At 41.0% G+C, this 17,272-nt stretch overlaps 1 long non-coding RNA gene across 3 annotated transcripts in view; it reads right to left on the reverse strand.

Moving 5' to 3' along the window:
• Positions 1-17,272, reverse strand: part of LOC306799349 — a 67,893-nt gene that overhangs the window by 9,970 nt on the left and 40,651 nt on the right. For 2 of the 3 annotated variants that reach the window (XR_013773585.1, XR_013773586.1), the window contains exons 4-5: positions 9,414-9,686; positions 5,169-5,523 (exon numbers count right to left, since the gene is read on the reverse strand). The exons of the other annotated variant lie outside the window; for it this stretch is intronic. This is a non-coding gene — a long non-coding RNA (uncharacterized lncRNA). Of the gene's footprint in view, positions 1-5,168; positions 5,524-9,413; positions 9,687-17,272 lie in introns of those variants that run through there. 3 annotated transcript variants of the gene reach the window in all.

Genomic DNA, 17,272 nt, shown 5'->3' on the forward strand with positions numbered 1-17,272 from the left:
ACCTAGTGTTTGGAAATAAAAAGCAGGGCAAATAAAAATTGAAATGGAGAAATAGGGGACTGATTTTAGGAAAACATGTGCAGAGTGGTATAAGAGGGACTGGGGAAATCAAATGCACATCTGTCCCAGGGACACTTTTCAAGTCTCTTGTCATATACATTTTCTGCCCAGAAAGCACAAATTTTAAGTAAAAAGGTAATATATTCTTTTCCTATTTCTTCAAATTTTGAAATACTGAAATTAGATAGAACTATTCCTGTTTCATGCAGTGTAAATGAGAAGAAGCCCACCCTGTTAGATATCTGACCTGAAAAAATCCTGCACCTTTCCAATGTAGCACTCTGCCTTATACTCTATATCCTGCAATATCTTGTCATACCAAGAGGCACAGAGTCAATTTGTCAGTGACAATGACAAACATACACAGATGTACTGTTAGTGTAAAATAGTTGTACTTAATTCCCATTCTTTCTTTGATTTTTTTTGAGGACTCTTTTGCAGTCATCTTTTTCTTTTCCTCTATGTCTGCAGTTGATAAATTATTTCTGTTCTCTTTAATCCATTTTTTATTATTCTTCCAGATGGTTTTTTTTCTGGTGTTGGTGAAAATAAACCTTTTCAAGGGCTTGGCAGTATACTTGGAAAGATGTTTTGAGCAGTAGAGGTGCTGCTTCTAGGAGTTAACAAATCAGAAATTAATGAAATAGTGGTTTGAAATTTTAAAAGTTCGTATATTAGTGAATGCTGCAAACCAAATTGCCATGTATTGGTTTTGACATATTCCCCACCTGAGTTCCCATGCTGTCTCTTTGTTTCTAGGCTAAAAGCATGAGCTGTGTCCTAATGCACCATGGTTCTGCAGTCCCATTTTGTATGGAAACAAGGATTCTGCAGTCAGCTCTCAGGCTTGTACTGCTCTAAGTTTTGAAGATGTTGACTGATTTTGACAGAGGTAGATGTCTCAAAGATAACTAAGTCCTTACAAGCTTTAATAAAACAAGTCACCACATACAGAGAGATCTTCTAAGGAACTTGACAGAAGGAAAGGAACATTATATAAGCATGTGTGGCCAGACTTCAGAGAATCCAAGCAGAAGAGAGACCATACAAAGGTACACAAGACCTTTATACAAATCTTAGAAACCAAAGTAATAGAGACATAGAATTGTTTATGTTGTAAAAGACCTCTTAGACCATTGAGTGCAGCTGTTAAACCAGCACTGAGAAGTCCATCTCTAAAGCATCTTCTGAAGTGCCACACCTGCACTTTTCTTAAATACCTCCCAGGATGGTGAATCCACCAATTCCCTGAACAGCCTGTTTCAATGGCAGACTGTCCTTAGCCCTCTTCAACCCTTCTTTTGTGGCTGATTTATTTATAGAAATATTTTTATTGTCTGTTATGGCAGTAAGCAGATTTAAGTTCTAGACTGACTTTGGTCCTTTTACTTTTGTCTCTGCATAACCTCATGACATCACTGTAGTCCTCTTGAGTGACCTGACTCTTTGTCCAAAGGTCATAATCTCTCCTTTTTCCCCCCTGAATTCCACTTAAGCATTTTGTTCAGTCAGTCCTGCTTTCTTCCCTACTGTCTTGTCTTTGTCTTCCAGGAGTGTCTCCCGAGAGACTTTGTGAACTCTGTGAACTCAGTAAACTCTGTGAACTCTGTGTCCTTAACAGGCCAAGGTCTGTCCTCAGGAAGTCCATGTAGCAGTTCTGTTTACTTGCCCTCTTTACTTCTCCCATGCCCAAGACCACCACATCACCCACCAGTCCTTCTCTGTCCACAAGCAGCAAGGCTTCCCAAGGCTCACTCACCAGCTGTGTCAGGGAGTTATCTTCCACACACTCCAGGAACTTCCTAGGCTGTTTCCTCTCTGCTGCATTGCAATTCCAACAGACGTGGTAAGCTGAAGCTCCCCATGAGACCAAGGGCCAGTGGCTGTGAGTTTTCTGTCAACTGCCCAAAGAATATTTCCTCTGCATCTTCATCCTGGCTGGGTGCTCTGTAACAGGTTCCCCCCAGGATATTCCCTGTTTGCCTTCCCTCTGACTCTTATTCATAAAACACTCAACTCTAGTGCCACTATAATTTAGTTCTAGGCAATCAAAACTGTCCCTAACATACACCATGTTATACCAGGGCTACCCCACCATGCCTGTCCTTTCTGAAGAGTTCATAGCCAAACCTTGCAGCACTCAGTTGTGTGAGTCATCCCACCATGTTTCTGTGATGGTAACCATGGCATAGTTTTCCTGCTGCACAATGTTAACCAACTGAGAAACACAAATCATAGCAAATCAGACTTCATTAATTTTATGGCTCACCAACATAATTGTTTTCTTGTGCCAGCTCAACACATTCTCATTTTGTTTCCTTAGATGAACTTACATCTGTAGCCAGTGTATTTTTATTACTGTTTATTCTCAAAGCAGATCCTCCTGCAGCTGGACTTTTTTCCCAGGCTCCTGCTGGTTTCACCTCTACTGCATTTCCAAATATTTATCTTGCTTGCAATGAATCAAACTCTCGATTTTAATAGACTGGGAAGTCAACTGAATCAGCACTGTGTCCATGAATAGGACCTATGGCTACATCTTTATGAGTAAATTAAGCATGCCCAGGAACATTTGCTGGCACTGAGGCAAACTGATGCAGAACAGCCTGAATTTGTACTATTGAATTAACTTACCCTCCAGAACAGGGTGGCTGAATGCAGACTGCCTATGGAGAAGGATTCCTTCTCCATGCTGTTCCTGGGAATTGCTTGGCATTCTGTTAGATGGGGTGTTTGTACCTTTGCCAAAAACATGCCAGACATCATCCTAACAATTTCATAGTATAAATAATCAAGCTCCAGTGCCTGGGAATGTCCCCTGGCTCTGCCTAATTAACTGCATGACATGAAACTCCTTCATCCTTATCTAAGGGCAGTTTTCACATGGCCATCTCTGCTTCCAGTGTGCCAATTCATCTGCTCATATGAGTTGGGCATTATCCACAAAGTGAGCATATGAGCTAAGTCTCCCTAACCTGTTCAATTTTAAAAAGAGCAAGCTCAGACCTTCAATTTAAATGAATTCAAATTGTTTAGACCAAAACAGAGATTTTGCATTCTATATAATCATCTCATCTGAAGGCTATAAGGGACAGGATTTCTGGTAAAATGCCTAAGGGAGCAGGGCAAACCAAGAAAGACATGTAAATGAAACTGGTCCCACATAGTCCTGAAGCTCCATGTACTCAGTGGGTATCCTTTTTCTCTCATAGAAGTTTAATATTCCTCGATGTTTCTGTGTTGTGATTTAAATATAAGCCCAAGAGGCTCTGAATTGAATAAAAACATCCTAGTTTTTGTTTTGTCTAAATCAGCAGTCTTATCATTTGCTGGGAACTCAGTTTGGTTTGTTGTTTTCTAAGCTAAGCCAAGTTCCTTCCTTCCTTCCTTCCTTCCTTCCTTCCTTCCTTCCTTCCTTCCTTCCTTCCTTCCTTCCTTCCTTCCTTCCTTCCTTCCTTCCTTCCTTCCTTCCTTCCTTCCTTCCTTCCTTCCTTCCTTCCTTCCTTCCTTCCTTCCTTCCTTCCTTCCTTCCTTCCTTCCTTCCTTCCTTCCTTCCTTCCTTCCTTCCTTCCTTCCTTCCTTCCTCCCTTCCTCCCTTCCTCCCTTCCTCCCTTCCTCCCTTCCTCCCTTCCTCCCTTCCTCCCTTCCTCCCTTCCTCCCTTCCTCCCTTCCTCCCTTCCTCCCTTCCTCCCTTCCTTCCTTCCTTCCTTCCCAGACTACAAATATATAACTAAGCTGTGCACTCCTTTGAAAAGCCACAGTCCAGAAAAGCACCTAACCACATGTTAATCTAAAGTGAAGAGGCTACTCATATGCTCCAAGTTGTGCAAGTACTTTAGTGCTTTGTAGATCAAAGTCTGGATTTACTGATGTGTATCTGAAGATCAGAGGCTGATACATTACTCCAGAACACCTTGGAAATAGGTTTTATGTTTGCTCCTTCTTCTCTGTGTGCATTCCTCTGAGACTTTGGTAATGAAGAGAACTATTTATTTTCTTGCTCCTAATGTTCTCAACAGGAAAGCAGAAATCCTATTTTAGCATTACATTGTTCTGTCTCAAAAGGGAGAACAAGAGAGAATGGTGGAAATTGTTTATGAATATAATATACTTTGGATTAAGGTATCATGCTACTTTATTGAGGATTGCTTTATCAGTTTTTTAAGGGATCTAGGGATAAGAGGAAGAGGAATGGAGGCTCATGGCATTGCAGCACTTTTGCCTGGACCAAGGATTCCATGCTTCCAGGCACCTTTTTTCAGAGCCTTCCTTCGCAGTAGCAGAACCTCTGTACTCATGAAACACATCAAGAAAAGTCCAGCTGAGGAATTTTTTTTTTCTTGCACCTTTAATTTCATTCTTCAGATCATGAGTTAATTAGAGTCTCATCTACAAAGAATTATTTCATAGTCCCTCAAACCCATATTTCTCTATGAGCAGCAGCTCATAGTAAGACATAGAACTGGCTGATCTGTGGGAAAGATGAAAGCAAAAGAACCTGCTCCCTTAGAGCCTTGCCTCTTGGTTTCCCTGGGAACTGTGGGAAATCCCCAATGAATAAACCATGGGATCAAAATTTTCCATGAGACTTTGAGCCAGAGAAAACCTTTCTTGTAAATGTTCTGACTTTTCCCTGGGAAATCCACTGGGGAATTAATGGGGATGTGTGTCTGAAACACTGACTGTAGAAGAATGTTCCTATCCCTTCTCCAGCTACTCTGGGAGTGACATGCATTTCAGACCAGAATGCCTCTCTATATGGATAACAGTGGTTCAACATCTTAAAAGAGCTTCATAACACTAATCTGCAAGTGTTCTATTAATATTCCTCTTCCCAGTCCTGTTCCTTCAGTGGCCACTTTCATTATACACACTAAGATTCATGCCAGCAGTAGAGCAGGCAATGTCATTTGCCCAAAGGGAAATAAAATAATCAGTCTTTTTTAAAAGATTTTATCCTGGTCCTTTGCTCTTGGCAGATGACATCCCTCTGTGTCCTCTAGATTTTGTGTCTTTGTGCCTCCTTTGTGCCTTTTGTGTTTTTGTGCTTCCTCCTTAACACAATATTGTCTTTTACCAGCCTGTCATAATCCTTGATGGGTTCTGTGTGTGCACAGATGCTGTATTTGAGAACAGGATGGTTCTGCCTTCACTGGGATCCAGGCATGGCTAGGTTGGAGACCCTCTAAATAAGCACCCTGCTGCAGCTCTCTTGGTAAGATCTCAGTCACTGCAGAGATGGGCAAAGAGCACGGATGCTCTTCATCCCTGGAGGGAACCTTTCTTTCTTTCTGCAAAAGGACAGCTAAAATCCAGTTGGATTTTAGCTGAATTCATCCCTTAAGGCTCACAAAATCTTCTTCCAATATATGGGGGAAAGTCCTTTAGGTCAAATACCTGATGGATGATGATAAAACTCAGTCTGTGTGCCAAAATCCTGAACAAGATGGAAGTCAAAACAGCCTCAAGGAGAAAAGGAGAATCAATTAGCACTTTCCAGTCATCAAAACTGAACATGCACAACCATAGCTGTTCATCACAGTTGAATCTATTCCCAAATAAGCAAATGCATGGGTGGTGAAAGTAAATAGCAGCATTACCCTAAGTGCCTCATAATCAGCCATAATTATTAAGAACAACCATTATTACTGTTATTAGTACTATTAGACCTGATACACATAACACTGGCTTCAGAAGGATTTGAATTAGGCCTTAAAGTGTCTCATAGTAATGTGGCACCAGACTATAATTTCCATCTCTATTTTCTGATTCTTTCTTTAGTTGTGCAATGCCATTGTAAAAATGCAACTATACTAGTGGAAGAGATTTAATCTCTCAATTTCAAACTTTTTTGCTCAATTACTAAAAGAATTGTATCGTGTCAGTTTAATTTCTCATTTCTGTAGTGTTTGCAACAACCTAAATGTAAGACCCTGACAGATACAAACAGTTTCTATAAGATCTCTCCCTAACATCATTATGCTAATTTTTTGTGAGCATAGCACCTATGGGAATTTCATGTTGTCAGTGTTTTTTCTAAAAGGCATGTGTTATGCCACTGTATAATACAGACTGTCTCTGCTGCAACATTAAACCAAGGGATAGAAAAAAATTTAATCCCACTTGCAGAGCAGTTATTCAAAACTAAATAGAGCAGCCACTTTCAGTAGAGATAAGAACAAACCAAAACTCTGGTGCAAACCAAATTCCTGACATTTTATTTCACTCCCTACCTTTCTTTTTCATCACTACACAGTCCTGATCACAGTAAATCTGGTCAGGTTGTCCCTTTCCCTCTGTGTCTTTGTTATGTCAGACTTTGCCAAAAGGCATTAAATTACTTTCTGTTATGGTCTGGAAAGCTCTTAACTACATGTCCTGGGTCCAATTTTCTCTGCACACAACTGCCCAAACCTGCAGTGTTCCTGAAGGTAACCTAAGCTAAAGGCCCACTGCTCCTTCAAAAGGAATTCCAGGAGTAAAAACTCAACCTCCTATTTGCTATGCAAAATCTGTGATTACAGTAAAAGTTGCTGGCTTCCCAGAAGCATGGTCCAGCTCTATCTTAATGGAGATTCTATATCACAAATTATTTTACTGGGAATGGAAGTACTTTAATAAGGAAAGGATTGATTTTGCAACTGGCACAAAATTCCAATGATTGAAAATAATGTATTGATTTCTTGTTTTCAAAATTAAAGCTATCTTGCTATTCAAAATAGAAGGTCCTGCCCTTCTTGAAATTTATCCTCATAGGCCTTGGTGAAGCTTGAAATTTTGCTCTTACACAGTGAAAGTAAGAAAAGGAGTAGACTATTAAGATGGATGGGTTTTTAATTGTATTTATTTAAGCCAGGTTAACGTTAAGTTTTTATGTAGACAAAGAAGTGGGGACAAGAGAGTCTTAGGAATTAGGTGGAAATAGATACTCCAAAGGAAGTAGAAGTTTAGACTCTCTATCCTGCTGCCCCCAGTGTACAGTAGGACTTGAAACTTGTTTTTCAAGTTCAAGACTGAAAGTTCAGACTTTCCTGGGCCTGCCTACAGCTGTGAATGCCTGGCTGGAAAAGAAAGATTCAAGGCATAAACCTGGCCTGTGACCTGGCTGTGTATTTGAAAGCACAAAAAAAGGAGTCAGATCACTGAAATGAGTCTTGTGAAAGATGTCTTGCATTGTTGCAAATGTAGACTTCATCCCTCCGAGGTTAATTTTCCAAGCTGCACTGGTTTCAGGGATTTCATTAAGCTAATGTGTTCACATGTGCAAGGCTTAATGCTTCTAGGATAAGTTCCCCAGATGTGATGATGTTTTCCCATTCTTCCAGAAGTATCTGTAAGGAGAAGGTGTCTCTCTTCACTCTTCATCTTTATTGCTGATGTACAGCATTGCTCTTTTTTTAAGACAACATTTTGTTGTTGTTATTATTATGCCATTTCTTATTGGTTTTTAAATTAATTTACAAAATCCACTGCCTAGCATCAAGTGACTTTATTTTTAAAAGGCATAAATTTAAAAGTCCCATAAATTAGGACACCACTCCCAACAAGTGATGCTAATAAAATCACCACTGACTTATCACTAGCTAATGATTAAAACAAGGGACAGAATTATAATCTGCCTAAAGCAATGCAGCATCAAGAGTTATATGCACAGCTAGCACTGAAGGACTCTGTTCCTCCTTGCAAATGGTATCTCATTGAGTCTAGCCAACAGGAAACCAACTATTGGAAGAGGAATCTGTATTTCTGGCTCATGAATAATGGTTTCAAGTTTGTCCTGCCTATCAGTGTTATGAGAATGCTTTCCTTTGTTCCCCATGCTGGCACAATTACCTAAAGTTACTTTGCTCCTGTTACCTGGTATAATCTACACAAGTGAGCACCCTGTGCCCAATGATAAAAGCAACTAGACTGAAACCTTCCTGAGCAAAGGGTAAGGGCCAGGTTTACCTGGTGAACAGTAACTCCACTGAGGTAGGGAACAAATAAAAGCCAATCCCTGGACAGCAACACTCATGCAGCCTCGGGACATCTTGTGGTTGTTTCTGTTTCAATGGTATTTGTAGTCACTGTGCCAACAACACACAGAGGTCTCTTATTTTCACTTTTGCCTTTCTATAATGTTTGATCCAATGGTCACTTATGCAAATGGAAAGCTTTCTGTTGGTTTCAGTGGGGTTTGGCTCTCACAGTGCTTCTGCATATCAGAATTGTTTAACCTGCACTCTGCAAATTACCCTAGCAGGCTGCTAGGATAATTTGTCTAAGTCATGGCCTGCCCAAACCTCCCTCTTCCCCTGGGAAAATGTTCCCTCCCCTTCATGTGATTCCCATGATTTGGAAAGAGGGCAGCCAGGAGCAGGCAGGCTGGGTGTCTGCAGAGGAAGATGTGCCTGTCTGGCTTCCCACTTTTTCAGGATGTGTGGTTCCTACCTGTGTTATTGTACTCTGCAATGCGTGCAAAGTCAGGCACGTAAGCAGGAGCATATTAAAACCATGCATGTAGCAGCAAGCACACAGTGGCCCTGTGAATAGCCTCTGCTCCATAAAGCAAGTTCTGTTCCCCTGTCTGCTGGAAGAGTTAGGACCCACATGATCACAGCCACAATATCACGTACCCAGACCTGAGACAGTGCTGGGTTAGTCTGCGGTCAGAGGGAAGGAGGTGTGTGGCTTTTGCTGCTCCTGCTCTAACCAACTTTTCATTCTTTCATAATGTAAAATTCTCCCTGGGTTGCAGCCCAAGTCTTTGAGGAGGCAAAACCACTTGCTGAATGTCATGAAGAAAGCAAGTTGCTATGCTAAAAACGCTGGCAGGAGTTCAAACTCAGTCAAAAAGTTTAGTGCAGCATGAAAACAAGGCACAAAAATCATGTAAGCAGCACTTTTTGTCTGCTGCAAATAGCATGCATTGGGGCAAGTTTTCTCTACCATACAACAAAATGTTGTTTTAAAAAAATAAGAAGAAAAGGGAAAGAGCATTTTCTTAAAGGGAGACCACCTGGTGCTGTTAGCTTTGGCAGCAGTTAAGAGAGGTCAGCATTCAGCAGCCTGAGCTTGTTGGGAGTCTCTGCTCAGTCTAATCACTGACCAAGGACACACAGTAGGGAAATTAAGGGTTTGAATGGGTTTGTAAAAGTATGACCTGTTTTGCTCCTCTGGAGTGACTCTTTCTAACAAAGGTACACCGTGTCTGCCTAGCCCTGCAAAGAGCAGTTTACAGATACCTCCAACAAATTAGGGGTATTAGCCCAGTTAAATTAATTAAAGCAATGTTAACGTGCACAGACTGCTTCTGAGGCTTGGCTAACCAGCTCAAAGCGCGCTGGCGGCTCTGTGCAGCTCAGACATACTTTCACAGGGCTGCGTGGGACTTCATCACTGTCACACACTGAGCACTTCTTCTGTCTTCCAGTGCTAACACTTGCTGTCTTGTGCCAACACGAGCTAGTCCCTCTAAGAAAACACTTGGTTGCACATTTTGCAGCTTCTGTAAGCCATGTTCTTGGCTTAGTCTCCAGAGGCTGCAATCCTCCCTGTCTCTCTCCTGACGTGTCAACCTCCTGTTGATTTTTACTTCTCCAGTTCCTTTCAATGCCTACTTCTTGCTTCTTTATGCCAGGGACCTGAAAAGATTCAGTTTCCTTCCACTTTATGCTGTTTTCTCCCTCGACTAGGGAATATGTAGGCTCCCAATACATTTCTCTGGACTCTCCCATCTCTTCTTCAGGCTGTTTTGGTTACATTTGCCCCAGTTACAGCTCTCATGCCCTTTCCTACCCCATATCAGAGTTTCAGTTTGACCTCAGGTCCTCTTCTTATTTTCTTGCTTGTTGGCATAGTTTTGTTCATGTTTTAGGTCAAATGATACCTAAATCAAGCCTTGAAGTTCTGGCCAGGGTAGCACTTATCACAAAAGTGAGCATTTATTTGACCCTAATTTGCTGAGAAATTAAGCTTTTGCAAACGAGTTTTCTCTTTTGAGCAGAGGTGTGATTCTAACCAGAGGGACATCAGCCAGTCCCAGGGGTTTGTCAAGGTGGGCAGCACCACAAGCTGACTCCTGAGGACAGCAGGCACAGGGATGCTGAATGAGGGCATTCTTGCATGTGCAGCTGTAGGTTCTGTACACCCAGAAAATACAAATTCCTTTCTGCAGCTCATCTCATTTTGCTACAGCTGGCAAAAAGACCCTTGGTTCTCTCCTCTTTTTCTTCTTCTCCTGTGGAGTGTCTTGAAGGCACATCTCAAACTTTAGTGGTGCTGTAATGGAAATGAGATAACCAGCCCATGTAATGGGCAGTTTCCTGGCAGATTCTCTTTTCTTAAATGTACTATCTGAGTTTAATGAGTTGAAACTCACAACTATAATTAGCAAAATGCTTAAGACACTACTCTCTGAACTTAATTGAATTTAATTTACAGTCTGAACAAATACATTTACATGTTGAAGCAAATGTTTGCCTTTATTTTAAAGTATTCATCTCTTCTTATCTTCCAGACCATAGTGAGGCAAAAGTTCACTCATTAAGCTTTCTGGTACTAGGGCATCTGACTTTAGTTGGCTTGAAAACTGAATTTGTGAAACTTGATCCCTGAGTATATCATAAAAGAACTTAAGCTCTTCTAATGGAAAAAAATGTTATCAACTTTTAAATGTATGTGCTTAAGCCTTAAAGGAATGTTGTGTAGTATTAGCACAGCAACCTGTAAATTCACTACAAAAGGAAAAGAGAAGAACTTAACAGTAATTAAGCTGTGGACAGTGTTAGAAAAAAGATAGTGGGTTTTTGGTGGATTTAAAAATTATTTATTTATTTTTATTTATTTCTGATTAATTTCTAAGCATTTTGCTCTATAAGGCTCTGTTGCTCAAAATTCTGTCCATTTTACTCTGTCACTATGGGATTCCATTGAGAGATTTTTTTCAGTGATATCTATGTAAGAGACAGGACAGTTCATTTTCCTATGGAATTTCCTAATACTGCAGTTAGCCAGAACATCATGCTTTACAGATCCAAGCACCTACAGATTCCAAGCAGGAATTATTTGCCAGCCAGAGGTCATGAAAGCAAGGGCATAAATGAGTATGAGGACCCAGGCATCTGACTGTCTGCAGTGTTAATCCTCAGAGCACATTAAGGTAAATAAAGGTTCCTTCTGTTCTGGACTTGGACAGTGAATTCAGCAGCAGTTGGGGACTTTTGCTGAAACAATCTGAAGCCAACTATTCATCAGAATATGAAGTGCTGGAAAGCTATAGATGGCAATATCCTGCAGTAGCAGGTGCAGGGGCTGGAGTTAGACTAAGTAGAAAAAGATGGAAGAGGTGAGAAAAACATCAGCTTGTGAGGAGCAAAACAGCTCACAGTGCAGGCCAGTGGAGAAGCTGGCACTGAATGGGCTCTCTGCTGTCCTCCCCATGCTCCTGTATCAATATTTTCAGAAAGAGACTGCTTCTTGGGAAAACAAATTAGAGAGAATTCAGTGCTAAAGTAAGATATCTATGTGGTCACAGGTGTGCAAAGGCAACTGGAAGACAAGTTTTACTCTCAGCTGTTCCAATCTCATCCTGCTTTAGCAAACAACAGAAAATTGTGACCTAAGCTGAACAGTGAAGGCTGTATTCTGATTCTGACTTCTCTTACCAAAGCTGTAAATGGAGTCCCACAGCTTCTCCATACAGTAAACAGGCTACTGGATATTGAAGATCACTGGGCTGTATTTGTTGCTGTCTCTGGGTCTTTAGAGCTACAAAAGGGTCTCTGTCCTCTTTCTGAATGCCATGGGTAAAAATATCAATGTGCAGGTTCATGATTTCAAATTTAAAAGTGTTCAGATTTGCCAAATGGGATTCATTGAATGTCAAACAAGACACTCTACCTAGTGCTTGCCTCTGGTAGTCTTAGGAGAAGTAAAAGTAAGTTATTAGGGTTTAAAGGAATATCTCTGAGAGTTTCCATGCTGCTGCATGACTTGAGGCATGCCAGGTGCCATTGGACTGGCCAGGCTGGGGCAGCAGCACAGGGATGACTCTGGGTAGATTCTGATCAGTAAAATAATAGAGCTGATTTAAAATGTCATCTGGATGTGTCAGCTGGAGACCTGCAGCAGCCTTAAAGTATTGCCTGAGTATACACCCGGAGCAAGCCCACATGAGGAGTTAAAATTGCAACATCCAAGCCCAAAGGAAAGCTGATTTTGCCTGTGCTGGGCAAGGTGCTGTGCTTCATTTTGGTGTGTGTGGAGTTTGTTTGTTCACTAGCTGGCTCATAATTAACTTGCCTCTTTTGATCATTACACCCATGTGCAAACCAAGTGGGGAGAAACCCACAAACTCTCACTCTGTGGTTCCACACAGCTCATGTTGCAAATGCTGTTGGGTTTTATTACATGAATCATTAGCCTGAGCACATACAAAAGGGCTCATTTTAATTTGAGAGCTCTTTCCAGATAGGTGTGCATGGGAAAAGGGCTGCACTGGGTGGGGTTGGTTGTGATGTTGCCCCTTTGGGAAGCTGAGTGTCCTGTGGGTCTTTGTGCAGCTGCTCCCCTGTGAGTCCTGGCCTGGCTGGGAGCCCCATGTCCCCTCCTGCAGCCATGCTGGGGCACAGGGGAATTTGTCTGGGCTTTGTGCAGCCTCCTTAGGACTGTAAGGCTCCTGCCTGCTCACTTGGCTTCCTCTGTCCCCTCTTGGCTCAAATCCAGGAGTCTGTTTGCAAGTTTTTCAGGCTCCCCAGCCCAGTAGAAATGGAGGGGAAGGCACTGGCCCAGTGTGTTTGTCACAAATGTGCACAGCACCCCAGGATGCCCAGGGAGTGATTTGAGTGCAAGGAGGAAGGATAGAAACCTCATACCTTCTTTTCTCTCACACCCACACACCCACTCATGTGCATAAGGACGAAGCTCTGATCCCATGCCTGTGGCTACCCTGCTTCCTCTTGAATCACACCACCCACAAAGTAAGCAGGCTTTAAAACTTGGCATTAAGAAAAACAGAAGTAGATTTTCCTGCTGTTAAATTAATCTGCCAAGGCAAACCCATCCCTTACAACATGAAACTTTAACAAGCTCTTGAATTGAGATGCCCTAATTTGAACAAGGAAAAGTTTGCAGGGAACTGAGAGCTGAATTTTCACTGAGATAAGGCTGTATACCTCTCTGCCTGCAAGCCCATGGGTATTTAAAAAAACCCACAAAACAAAACAGAATGTCTTTACATATTTAAATAAATTAAAATGAACCTGCTCTAGATGAAACATTCAATTCAATTTCTTAACTGAGTTTCTAAAGGGTGAGCTCCACTACAAAAGAAACTTATTAAAGAATAATGAAGACTGTCAAAAACCATATGCTTAAAAGCTAGTAAATAACAAAGTAAGGCTTTTAGTCATCTTGACTGGACAAGGTGAGGTCAAAAAGAAACAACAACACATCCGGCACCATGGCAATGGGCTTTTCATTCTTCTCATCTTCAGCAATTGCTTTTTTAGAAATAAGTCTTCCTTTCCTTAAGTCAGACATTCTCTTCTCTTAATCACTGTCTTTAGCCTGACCCTCTGAAATAGAAATTCTCTTTTATGGAATATTTTACTTGAAGGGGTGTGTTTCTTTTTTTTTTTTTTTTTTTTTTTTTTTTTTTGGCTGAAGTTGTGTTTCCCTCCCCTGGAAGCACAGGCAACTGAATGAAAGAGCAACATATTCTGAGCCATTGTTGAAACACTTTTCCAAACAACTTTGTGTTGGATGGATCCCGGGGCTGTCATTTACTTGACATTCATTTATACTGTATCAGTTAATAAGTCAGATCTCATGTCATGTTAGCATTTTTTCCTTGTTTATTTTCCCTGCATTAATAGCCATATTGCAATTGTACACAATGCCCTGAGCAAAATTTAATTCACTGGCACTGATTTACAACTGTAGAACATGTTCTGATGGGGATAGCTGTTGGAAAAAAGATCATTTTAAAAGCATATGCAAGCATAAAGAACTGATCAGTTGACATCTAGTTTTTGCTGTGTGGGAACTAAGTAGTTGTTAATTATTTTATTTTTGTTGTTGTTGTTTCCTCTCTTGTTCTTTATAAGTAGGCAAATGTTCAGTGGTGATCAGGTGCTGTTTTATCTTAAATACTGTTTGAGAGCCTCAGGGTTAACAGAAATCTCACTGCAAAATGTTCATAAACTCACCATGACAAGAGCAGAGGCTTGGAGTACTGTGCTCAGTCATGTAAGAATGCGTCTGAAATTGAACTTAGAAGCCAATAATATCTGAACAGTCAACACTGCCTGTGTTACACTTTTTTAAGTAAAGGAAATCAGTCTCCAATGTGACCTTGATGTCTAAACAAGAGGTAATTAATAAAGGCATTGGTGCAATTTCATGGAACATGAACTTCCTCCTCCAAAATCTTAGTACTGAAAATCAAAGTATATTTTGGTATTTCTGATGTCCAAAGCATTTTTTCTAAAACCCCAAACAACAACAACTATAAAACCCTGAAATCTGGAGTTACAGAGCCAGGAGTTAATGGCTAGAAGACACTGGAGAAAGTATAAGAGAAAAGAGGAATGCTAATTCCTGACCCTGGGAATAACATAATAATGTAGTTCTGCAGCTTGTAACTTCAGTTTCAGTTCTTCTTTATCAATTTACTTACAGCAGCCAACCAAATAACAAAATCACTTTACCTTAGTTTTCTATGTCTAAACTAGGAAACAGAATGTATCATTTGTAATGACAGGCTATGCTAAAACTACAAAGTTTTGTTTGAGTCTAATTCTGACACTGCTCAAGATTTTTGGATAAGCCTCGTGCATAATTTAAAAAAAAAAAGCATATTTAACACAGGCCATCTGTAATTTCTGTGTCAGTAGTGAGCTACATAATTGTTTTGAAAATATACATCATTCATTATATATGAATAATTATATAATATAAAAAAGACATTGCACAACTCATTTCAACCCAGTTTTGGCCCAAATGAGTATGAGGTACCTATTTCCAAGACATAAAGTATATTTTTAAATAACCAAGTGAATTTAATAAATGCTGTATAAAGCCAATATATTGTTGCACATTTACAGTGTCAGAAATGTTTAACTTTGCTTTCCAGTTGTCTTATCATAAAAGCTTGTAAAGCACAGTGCCTAGGAAAAAAGGGAGGAAAAGGGAGAGAAATAAAAGAAAGGAAAGGAAAGGAAAGGAAAGGAAAGGAAAGGAAAGGAAAGGAAAGGAAAGGAAAGGAAAGGAAAGGAAAGGAAAGGAAAGGAAAGGAAAGGAAAGGAAAAGGAAAGGAAAGGAAAGGAAAGGAAGGAAAGGAAAGGAAAGGAAAGGAAAGGAAAGGAAAGGAAAGGAAAGGAAAGGAAAGGAAAGAGGGAGGGAGGGAGGGAGGGAGGGAGGGAGGGAGGGAGGGAAGGAAGGAAGGAAGGGAAGGAAGGAAGGAAGGAGGGAAGGAAGGAAGGAAGGAAGGAAGGAAGGAAGGAAGGAAGGAGGAAGGAAGGAAGGAAGAAGGAAGGAAGGAGGAAGGAAGGAAGGAAGGAAGGAAGAGGAAGGAAGGAAGGAAGAAGGAAGGAAGGAAGGAAGGAAGGAAGGAAGGAAGGAAGGAAGGAAGGAAGGAAGGAAGGAAGGAAGGAAGGAAGGAAGGAAGGAAGGAAGGAAGGAAGGAAGGAAGGAAGGAAGGAAGGAAGGAAGGAAGGAAGAGGAAGGAAGGAAGGAAGGGGGAAGGAGGAAGGAAGGAGGAAGGGAGGAAGGGAGGGAGGGAGGGAGGGGAGGGAGGGAGGGAGGGGAGGGCGGGAGGGAGGGAGGGAGGGAGGGAGGGAGGGAGGGAGGGGGGAGGGAGGGAGGGAGGGAGGGAGGGAGGGAAGGGAGGAGGGGGGGAAGGAAGGAGGGAGGGAAGGAGGGAGGGAGGGAGGGAGGGAGGGAGAGGGGGAGGAGGGGGGAAGGGAGGGGGGGAGGAAGGAAGGGGGGGAGGGAGGGAGGAGGGAAGGGAGGAAGGAAGGAAGGAAGGAAGGAAGGAAGGAAGGAAGGAAGGAAGGAAGGAAGGAAGGAAGGAAGGAAGGAAGGAAGGAAGGAAGGAAGGAAGGAAGGAAGGAAGGAAGGAAGGAAGGAAGGAAGGAAGGAAGGAAGGAAGGAAGGAAGGAAGGAAGGAAGGAAGGAAGGAAGGAAGGAAGGAAGGAAGGAAGGAAGGAAGGAAGGAAGGAAGGAAGGAAGGAAGGAAGGAAGGAAGGAAGGAAGGAAGACACATGGACAAAACTTGATTTTCACTCATTAATTTCACTCATACCATCAATGTCAAATTGGGATTCTTAAATTGTTTGATACATAATTATCTCTTCCTGCAAATTTAAGTCCTAGAACTAATTGCTAAGCATCACATGAAACACTGACAGCAAGTGCAGTGATCTGTAGCATCTGCTTAGTCCATGTTATTTGAAATTCAGACAATGCTTGTGAAGCAGGACACCCATTTGAAGGTCTCATGAATACTTTAATCTCCTTTTTTTGATAACCTAGTGGTAGCTACCTTGCCTGCTATAATATTATTTGTCTCAAGCTTTTGCACTGAAAAGCTACTGGAAATTTATTTACATTTTGTTTGGTTTTGACCTAACTTCTATTTCTAATAGGATTTGTAGACTTCCACTGGACATGATCAACATTTGGAAATACACCTTCAATGTGTTTTTGAGAGCCTGGTTGTTTTATTTCTTTTCAAATCAGAAAAATAGCAAGTGTTCTTGCATACAGAATTCCAAAACAATTGTACTAAGTGAAAAATTAGAATTTTACTTTATTTTCATATCCTTTGCTTGTATTTACTTAGTTTATGGTGACATGGTATGGCATATCATAATTTCTTAGCATAGTGTTTTAAAAATTAGTAGAAGCTGCAGTTACATTCATTATACTTCAGCATCTTTTCCAGATTAGGATCTCTCATTTATCCTGTAGTGAAATGGCTGACAAAAAAACAGTTTCATTTATAGAATAAGTCAGATAGTATATAAATTAGTGGATTGTTAATGCTTTCAATATCCTTCACTACAAATTTTAATATTAATAAAAGTACATTTACTCTAATTTATACCTTGCATAACTTACGTGCTACATTAGAGTGTGTGATATAATGAAATTTAAAGTGTCAAATAGTTTCATTACAACCATTACAACACACATGGGTGACACTGTTCCTGAAAAGATGATGATG

This window comes from Erithacus rubecula (genome assembly GCF_903797595.1).
Source record: "Erithacus rubecula genome assembly, chromosome: 3".
Classification (NCBI taxonomy): Eukaryota; Metazoa; Chordata; class Aves; order Passeriformes; family Muscicapidae; genus Erithacus; species Erithacus rubecula.